The 10,040-nt window shown below is 55.0% G+C and overlaps 1 long non-coding RNA gene across 1 annotated transcript; it reads left to right on the top strand.

Moving 5' to 3' along the window:
• The first annotated feature begins 6,139 nt into the window (after positions 1–6,139).
• LOC112478331 lies at positions 6,140–9,391 on the top strand. Its single transcript, XR_003045785.1, has 2 exons — positions 6,140–8,842; positions 9,115–9,391. It is a non-coding gene; the product is annotated as an uncharacterized LOC112478331 (long non-coding RNA).
• The last annotated feature ends 649 nt before the right edge of the window (positions 9,392–10,040 follow it).

The raw sequence follows: 10,040 nt of genomic DNA, 5'->3' as shown, positions 1-10,040 counted from the left end.
CCTCCTGCCTCCCAGCAGCCCCCAAAGTGCCGCCTCACGTTCCGATAGGTGGACGGTGACACACGATACTGCGGCTGGTGCCGAGACCAGAGGCGGCAGCCAGGCCCCTGCGCAAAAACCACGCTCGGGAGACGGCCCACAAAACATGCCGCCCATAATTCAGTTTCCCTCTCTTGCCAGGATGGAGAAGTCCTGAGACCCCAGGCCACAGCTAGAAATTAAAACTACAGCCTTATCCTCAGTGAAGGGTATAAGCACTTTCTCCTCTTAATAAACCTAAAGGTTCTGAAAAATCAAGTCTGTGCCATTACTTTGTGCCAGCTCAAACTGCAGCCCATCTTGTCACAGCGGATCAAGGGACACAGCCCCACAAATCACTCTTGCCGTCCATGATGACATGACCCTGGAGGAACTTGCAATGACCATTCCTGAAGCTGAACATAAGGAAATAACTCACCTTTTTCTACGAGAGGGTGGGCCCTGCAGAATTCTCCACAGAAATACCTCCTGTGTTCTAGGGCAGCTGTCCCCAGCCTTTGTGGCACCAGGGACCGGTGCTCCCATGGGAATCGGATGCCTGAGGATCTGAGGCGGAGCTGAGGCGCTGATGCCGACGCTGGGGAGCACACGCCACTGAAGCTGTGCTCACTGGCCTGCCTCTCATCTCCTCCTGTGAGGCCCAGTTCCTCACAGGAGGAGCACACGGTCCCCCACACACTGGTGTTCCTGAAACTGGCATGTACGTGTGCGTCCAAAAACTGAGGTGAGCATGTTAGGATCCGACCCATCAGAAACGCATCCCCCACAAAGGGGGGCCAGCAAATCTCAGACCGGTCTTGAGGTCACCAAATCTGACGTCACGGATGGGAAACCCTCCCCGACATCCGCCTTTGGAGGCGCTTTTCTGAGCAGCGACGACACATTCACCCAGGGACAACACAATTCGAAGTTCTTTATAGATTTTTAAGCACAATAAATGCAAAAAAATTCATTCCAAGGAGAGTCTTGCACGCACGGAAAGACATACGTGTCAAGATGTTTATGAGAGCGCTATTTATAAATAAGGACTTGTCTCACAGTACATTTGAGGACCCAAATCTGTATTTACTCATCTGAAAACGTGTCACCAGCGATATTAGGTAACAGATTTTTAAAAGCACGGTCTCCACCGGACAAACACTAATTGAAGAGTTTACTGCACGCCAGGTCCAAGTGAACAAGGAAGCGCTCACCTCCCCGTCCGTCCTGTTCGGAAGGTCTAGGCTTACAAGTGAGGACGTCTGAGGGACTCTCGGGAAAACGTCCAGAGTGGTTACCCTGGGTGGTGGAGTTTGAACTTTTTTTCCTTCTGCACTGTCTAACGTTTCTAAAATGAATGTGCAATTATTTGAAAAATTAAAAAAAAAAACCAAAAAACTTAAGCCGAGAGGGGATTTTTAAAGGAAAGAAAGAAAAATCCTAAGAAACTAGTCTCGAAACAGTTCATGGATCTAGAAAGCATTTCTGCTGGACTCAAGATGCTCCTCACCTCCCGCCCCTGTCCCCCAAGGAGGTCAGAGAGGACCAGGCCTCCTCAGGGGCCCAAGGAAAGAGGCCTCAGGGGACTCAGTGCTTGTCCCCTCATGCTACTTCAGCCAGAGGCACACTCCAGCTCCGTCCGAGCCTGGGGTGCTACGTGCTGACTCCATTTCACACACTTCCTACTCCCAGGGACCTTGAGGAACGGGGCAAGGACTAGGGGTCCTGCCCGTCGGCGCATGAACACGTTTTAAAGGTCAAATCGAACATCTAAAAATACCGAACTCCTACACTCCTGTTAAAGTCAAATGGCAAAACATTACATTAAAAAGTCTGTTTTCTTGATACTGATGAATAGTCTACAGTGCACAGAGACTCGGAAGGGGCCACGGTGACGATGGCCTCCCCACAGGTGTGGGGCCGAAGCCCAGGTGACGCGGCAGAGCCCACTATACCCGTCTCCGTCCCCTAGCCCGGGGGCACCACCGACACTGGTTTACAGATAAGAAAGCCAAGCCTCAGAGAAGTCTAGGGACTTGCCCAGGGTCAAAACTAGAAGTAACAGAAGCCAAACATTCAAACCCAGGTGGGCATGTGGCACTGAGATGCCCCGTGGTCACTGGGAAAAAAGCGGGTCCCAAAGAAGAGCCATCGGAGACCCCCCGATAAAGGAACTGGCTGCGGTCCCGTCTGAGGGCCTCATCTCAGCGGCCTCTGGTGCCCGACACCACGAAGTCGGAACGTGATGGGTGCTCGGTCACGCAATTCTTAACAGGGACTTTCCTCGATCGTGGACGATGACTTTCGACTGCGCAAATCGGGCTGTTTTACATTCGAATGACCGAAAAGAAAGGGCCATTTGTGGAAGGCTTGGGCACAGTGCCTGGCACAGGGGAAGAGCCCAGCAAACACGTGAAACCAAGGAAAATCCCAGTTAAAGGCCAGGATGAGAATTTCGTGTGTGTGTGTGTGTGTGTGTGTGTGTCCCCAAAGAGTAACTCTATTTGAGAGATTAGCATCAAAACGTCGAATTACCTGAAATCGGAATTTCTGAGTCTCTGAAAATATTTCAAAATAAAATGGAAGTGAGGAGACCGACAAGTCCCTGGTTCCCACCTGGAGAAAACCAACTCCTGGCAGCCGTGCCCCTCCCCCACCTCCCCAGGACGGACCAGGGCGGCCCGGGCCGAGAGCTGGGAGAACTGTCCACCAAACATACGGCCCCCCCATCTGTCTCTGCGAACAGACTTTCCCCCTAAATGAACAGTCCTGAAATCCCAGGTGGTTCTAATAAAACATAAGCCAACAATGTACGCTAATCCATTTTTGTTGTCCAGCCGGTGACATTATCTCCCGTGGCACCTTCCGACGTGGGCCTGAGAGGTGACCAAGCTTTGAAATGCTGGTTTCCTAGCCCAGCGCCACACAGGTGAGACACCCAACGGCCACCGACCTGCACGAAACCCCATCAGAGCTTTCCTCCTGGAAGAACCTGGAACCCTCGCTTCTGAAACCACAACGGGGGAAAAACCCTCCTGGCTTCTGCCAGGGGTGATGGGGGTGGGGTGGGATCTGGGGGGAGATGTGGGGTGGGGTGATCTGGGGGGGATAGCAGGGAGGGGAGGGAAAGTGAGCCCACGGCAGGCTGCTGTGTCTTCCCTCCCTGCCCCGCCACGTCCACAGCATCTACTGCGCGGCCCTGCTCACCAGCCGTGGGCCTGGCCCTCTGCGTGGATCACGTGCGTGTGTCACATCGGCTGCAATGATTCCTTCCAGTTCAGTCCGAACACAGGACCTTTATTTCCCATTTACGCCCCGGACACATACAAACTATCTGATACCACCGGTGAAAGCAATTTAAAAACGTTTATTTAAATGTGTGTGCATTTTTAGGATATTCCATTTATGTTTTTGTATCCTAAAACTATATTAAAAATTCAAACTCTTTCAAAAATGGCAATAGCGTAGACGGGCACACAGAGGTGGGTGAGCCATGCCGAACACCATGGAATGGCCACGCTGATTACTACTCACAGGCCAGAAATTACCTCCGTCAGATACTGGAAGCTTTAAGCTGCTAAGGTTTGTCTGAGAAGAGAAGGTCCGCGTAGTAGCTCTGTGGCTGTAGGGGAAGTCACCGCCCTAGGTTTTCGCCTTGGCCAGCACCTCTTCACCTGTCCATTCATTCATGGGACGTCTGTCTGCACGCTGGGGACGTGGCGAGAGATGAAATGCAGCTCCGCGCCCCGCAGCGCTCTGCCTGGGGAGTCAGGGCAGGCCCCCCCGAGGAGGGAGCCCGAGGGGGCTGTGTCTTAGGGGAAAACGAGGCCCCGGCTGGCACCGCGCAAAGGCCGCCGAACACCGGAAGGTGTGCCGCCTGCAAGGGCGTCTGGGGAAGCCTCCTAAACCAGTTCCTCCTGAAGACAAGCATTCACGCCACGTCCGGCACTCGCCCACTCACTGGACCCGCCATCACGCCCTGCTGGTCTGCTCCATGTCACCCCCGCCAGACCTCCCCGGCCCCCAGCACCCCAGCCGCTCTGACCCGACCCAGGTCCCTCCGATCGGGACACCCTCCAACGACAATTGTATTCATTTCATCACTGACACTCTTCTCTGCGGCCATGCTCTGTATTCTCTGCTTTTTCTAGAAGCTTCCCACTACCACGATCACACAGATCTAAGCCCACCCAGCGGCCCCCAGTCTTCGGGCTGTTCCGTCTCTGATGATTCATGACCCAGAACCGTCCTGTCTGCGTCGCGCTCCAAGCACCTTCTGCCACATCCCCCACCTCCTCCGGGCCTTGGGGACACACGCGGCGTGTGCCCCCACCTCCAGCGACTTCTTCACGCCTGTCCCTTGGCTTTCCTGCCCCGTTCTTCACGGCCTGACCCGGGAGCGCGTGTCCAGGCCACTGTTCAACTCAAGCCTCCCCTGAGCTCCTCCACGCCACGGGTCCAACTCGAAGGGAACGAGGCCCAAGTCTTCGCTCTCTCCATCCGGCCCCTCTGACCAGCGGGGTGGCCCCTACATGCACCTCCTTAAATGCTGCACCCCGGGCGGCCTGGTTGGCCTCTTCCTAGTCCCAGCTCTGCTAATAAGACTGGCTCGGAAGTTCAAAGGCACTCACTCCCCACGGGCTCACTGCCCCCAAGGAAAAGCTCTCTCGTTTTAAAATAACGTTACTGCTAATTACGATCGAGAAAAAGTAATTGGCTTCGACCGAGCTCAAGGACTCTCACGGCACCCTCAGCCGTCGAGCATCTCCGTTCTTCGCCTGGGGTCCCGGGGCCTTCTCCGGACTGCGGCTCTCTGCTGTAACGTCTGGGATGAGCTGGCCAGGCCCGCCCGAGGAGCCATCTCCTCACTTTGTCCGGAGCCTACCTCCTCCAGGCCTGTCCTAGGCCAGCAGGCGAGTGTGCAGACGGCCATGGTGGAGAAAAAGGGCCGCCGTGGGACCGACGACCGGCAGCTGGGCCTCTGCTGCCTCTCCCTCGCTGGAAAACCTTCGCTGGCTCCACAGGGCAAAGTGTCAGCCGCTTGCCCTCGAACTCAGGGTCTGTGACGCCTGGCCCCAAACCCCCTCGTGGATGAAAACAGGGTTCTGTAATAAATTGGCCGAAAGTAACCTCGCGGGGTGATCTGATCGCAGATTCCTACCCGGGCAGGTCCCGGTGGGTAGCCACACCCCAGGCCCATAGAAAAGTTTCTCTTGGCCTTCAGCAGGCCCTCCCTGCCTGGATCACTGCACCTCTGAAAAGCCCAGCTTCAGAGCTCTTGCTGGCAGCCACCCTCAGAGCACAGAACCTTCGAGCTCGTACTCCAGTCACCGAGGTTCCCGCCGGGCCTGCTCCCTCCTTAAAGTAACCTTCCTCGCCGCCCCTCCTTAATTCCGAACGCATAAAAGAGACTGCGAGTCTGTCATTCTCCGGAGCATCTGAGATCCTGCTTCCCAGTGTGGCTCAAAGAAACGCTTAAAGAAATTCTCTGCAGCTTTGGACGTTTCTTACAGAAACTCACTTTCTTCTTACACAAATTCCCTACGTCACTGGAGTTCGACCCTGGATAGGCGTTATCCAGGGCTGAACTAGCGGGGAGCTACTTTAAAAACCAGTCATGTCCAGGCCCCGCCTTCAGAATTCTGATTCAACTGGGGGAGGGGCCAGCAAAAGTTTTCGTTTTTGTTTTTTAATGTTTTTAAAGTTCCCCGGCGATTTTAACGCGTGGTCTGAGTTTTGACGCATTCTATTCTTGCTGGCGGAATTCGGCTACTCAGTGACACCCAAACAAATGCTCTGCGCACAGCGCCTAGGCAGACATGGTCCACGCGGACGCCAGCCGTTTCCTCCATTCTACGAGGGGGCTGGGCAGGTGGGCTCAGGGCAAGAAAGGTGAGCTGGCGCTGGCTCTTGCTGCTCACACAGGCTGTCACCTATATAGTAAGGCTGCAGCCCCCAACGCTGGTGGCTTGAGGTCCATCATGAAGGGAGCTATTTACGCCCTGGTCATTGGCAGATGCCACCACGAAGGCTCTGTGTCTTTTTTTTTTTCCCCCTCAGAGAACAGGCTCAGCAGCACCCGACAGGACGAGGGCCTCACACACTGCAGAAGCTGGAGCAGTAGACAGGCGCGTCCTCTCAGGCCTGCAGACGTCGGGGGCTTCCAAGTTCACCAAGTGCGGCCGGTTCCCTCAGTTGCCTGCTCAACGCGGGGGAGGGAGAAGATGGGGGAGGGGCTGATTTATAAGAACTTGGAACCACAAAACCCTTTCACAGAAAGTATCCTTTTCAATCTGTTCAGAAGAGATGGGCCAGCAGGCTTCAGCTCCGTTCCCAGGAGACTAGCTTTTATTGAGCAGATAAGAATAATCTCATTAGTATGTCATTTCTTAGATTGTAAAGTGGAAGGTGGAATCCTTATCTTACATTTACTTAACAGCCTTCCCACAATCTTAGTCTTATTCTAGTGACCTCGGCTGCCCAGAATACCCTCTTCCCAGGGTGTGAGGACACGCTTCACGCTGAGTTATCTCAACTTTTGAAATTGCGACCTTCCAAATAAATCAACCTTTACCCTGCAGACAGGGTAAAGGCACTGGCCCCTGGGAAGAAAGGTACCAAGCCGCTGCCTCCCACTCTGGCTGAAAAGATTTCACGGGTTTTAAAGATTTTCTCACTGTCAGAGAATGAGCTTTCTTTGTCCTTGTGTTAGAGACGAAGGCACTCTGCTATTTCCACGCCTGTGTCTAAACGCTACCAAAATCGCGACGGAGAGTGGTCTGCTTTTGGATTTCAGCGCACTGGGAGACGGGGGAGCTCTGGGCTCGGGCCGATCCAGGTTCGAATCCCAGCTCAAGCACTTACCAAATGAACTACGTTGGAGAGACTTTTTGGGAGAATGTAAAATGTGCACCCAGGGCCTGGTACATCGTAAGCCTTCAGCAAGTGATACCTCTTTCTTCCCCTTTAAACACCTCAAATCTCGACTTAAATTAGGCGAACTTGGTCCAGTGTTCTCTCGCTCAAATCCACAGGCGCTTACTGACAGTTTGAGAAAAGTACGTGCTCACCTGGCGGGCAGAGGGCTGTGTGCATCGCCCGGGATTTCATCCTTCTCCCCGACACACACCATGCACACCCTTAATTTCTAAAGCACCCTCTCCCGTCCCATCAGGCGCTGTCATGACATGGGGCTGCCCTCGGGCTCCTCATAGATGCTGAGGAAGCAGCTGGATCATTCCCTGGCTGTGTAGTGGGAATGGGGGGGAGGGGATGCTCGGTGAATGAATTTTCTGTCACCCTCCAGAGATCGACGGCAGAATGTGGGGCTTCTGCTGGGCGAACGGCGGGGGTGCCAGGGGACCCAGCTCTGGAAGCTGTTGTATATCCCGGGCGGCCGGGAGCGGAGCTGGCTGTGCTCCCTCTGAAGTTGCTTCAGCTTTTCGGTGACCCTTCCCAGTCTCTGGGTGTCGGGCGGTGACCTCGGGGTAAAGAAGTTCCGGGGTGCCCATCTCCAGGGCTTTAGGAAACAAAACACCCCAGGGGCCCGACTCCAAGTCTCAGAAGAAAAACGGCCCATTCCAGGTGCTGAATCTGAAACGAAGCTGCAGGAAACCCACATGGCTGGCCCAAGGCCTGCTTGCTGAACAGCTTCTACTCAGTCAAAGGAGGCTGGAACCTCCAACGGGGGCCGAGGGGGCTTGCCCGGGCCAGAGATGAGGTCAGTGGGGCTGAACTCAGTGCCCCTTTCCCTTGTGTGGGCCAGGGGCTCCCCGTAGAAAAGGTGGAAGCCAGAAGGCCACCCAGGAAGAAGAGCCGGCACATACACACCTCCCACGGGAGACGACTGGCGGGGATCCGAGGGTTTAAACCCCATTCGCCATTAGCATATCTTATTATCAAACCAGAAATCAACATTAGAATAAGAAAGATGTCTGTTCCAGCAGCCTGGGGGAAGACACTCCCAGGCTGCCAGTGAGGAGAAAGCAAGTTCACAAACAACAGCAAAGGAAAAATGCAGCCCGACTCCCCCTTCCTCGGACACCGAGATAAGGAAGAGCAGTTACCAGACGATGAGCCCAGCCACGACACTTATCAGCGGCCTCTCTGTCCAGCCCACTTTCTGGGTCCTTCCGGAAACCGCATGTCTGGGCTGCGATCAGCTACTAGACCTTGGGCCGGATCAAAGCATTGGTGGGCGCGACAATTAAAAAATGAAACTATCAAATGACAACGTGGAGCCCGTGAGACGGTTTACAGAGAGGAGATCCGTCACCATGCCTTCCGTGGGAGGGGAACAAAAGGTGTGAGCCACCTCTCCCCACCCGGCTTTTCTCCCTGAAATTAACTACTGGTGAGAGTCCCTACTGATTGTTTTCAAAAGGACGCTGAAGTGTAGTGTCCGAGTTCCGGACCAATAGGAAAAAAATGAGAGCTCACAGAAGCCGCTGAGGCCGGGCATGAGCTGGTCATGTTCATTTAGTAAACAAGTGAGCCATGAAACAAACCCCAGGAGCCTGGTTTGTGCACGTTCCGAGTCCCTCTCCCAGAACTAACTGTCCCCTCTGGGATCAGCGTGGCCTCTGCAGTCCTCAGATGGGCAAGCGTCAGGCCTGAGCAACTTGGGGTCCGTCTTAACAGCCATGTCCCCTTAACCTCTCCCCATCCGCCCACGCGCAGAAGGCAGAGAAGGAAGCAGATCCGGGCATGCTGTGGCCTTCGTAGGCCCCATTTTCTGAGGGACTTGGCTTGGAGAGACTGCCCTCAGCAGGGGACCAGGATAATTCCCCAGGCTCCGCCGGACAGACACCCCTCGGATGGCCAGGTGAGAGGCAGACTGTTTTATTGGATGACCACGACAGCACAGAACAGCAAAACGCTCCCTGGCCCCTTAAAGTACAGCCGCTGTCCATCCACGGATGGCAAAACGCTTCGCAAACCACCCATTAATTTTTATGGTGACCTGAGAAGCAGATTGGGAATCATTACCTTCGTTTTCACAAGGCAAGGAACCCGAACCACAAGGAGGTGGACAGGCACCAGGCCAATTGTCTGAGCCAGCGATCCGGGCTGACCACTCTCCTCCCCCCATCTCAGGCCCCCAGGAGGCATGGAGAGAACCCGCCCACTGAAGAGGCGCCGGCGGCTCGCTGAGAAGGGAACCCGGCCCGTAAACCCAACTCTGAGGCTCAGAGAAGGTCGCGTTTTGAAAAGCAGGGAGGAAGAGGGAGAATTGCTTAAAGGGATTACTTTTGATTTAAGCTAGAGAGAGAAGGTCCAGTTGTACTTTACTGACTAAATCATCAAGACTGTGACTCCCTCCCCCTCCCTCAAAAAATAAAAAAGATTAATAAGTATTAAAGATCGATAGGAACTGCGGGGTCATGGACGGTTTCTGTTTTACTCTTTGTATTCCTCTTTATTTTCATGTTTTCTACCCAGTGCATATCTTGTTTCCGTGATCAGAAGTTAAGCGAACTTACTACCGCCGATAAGCACGCCGTACCAAGCGGCTACGCTAACTTGGAAAATAGGCACGAATAAAATCCAGCCCAGCGTTCCCTTGTTGAATCTCATCGCTCCGCGAGGTCCCCCGCGCTGTCCGCACTTACACAGCCCGGCTGCCCTCCCGCGGCTGCTCCCGGCCGCTGGGCACCGCCAGGCAGGGCCACGGGGCTGGCGGGCAGGCCCGGGACTAGGAGCCGCCGGACGCCAAGGCGGGGATGCTGCAGACCACCGCTCCGCGCCGCGGGGTGGCCTCCCGGGAACCCTCACTTCGAGAACAACGTGCTTCTCCCAGCTGTCCCCACCCGCCGGCCGCCGGCGCTGTCACCTCGCGGCTGCTCGGTCGCCGGATGGCCACGCCAGAAACCTGGCTTTCCATTTCCATCCTAAACGAGGGATCTCCGAAGTTGAAATATGCATCGTCACCAATAAGTTTAACCCGGGACTGCGCGCCCTTCCCTCCCCCGCCTCGGGCCGCGCGAGGGGGCGCCCCAGCCTCTCCAGCCCTCGGGGTGCCC

This window comes from Pteropus alecto, unplaced genomic scaffold (genome assembly GCF_000325575.1).
Source record: "Pteropus alecto unplaced genomic scaffold, ASM32557v1 scaffold143, whole genome shotgun sequence".
NCBI classification, from domain to species: Eukaryota; Metazoa; Chordata; class Mammalia; order Chiroptera; family Pteropodidae; genus Pteropus; species Pteropus alecto.
The sequence above is the reverse complement of the archived record's forward strand: the minus strand, read 5'-3'. Positions and strand labels throughout refer to the sequence as shown.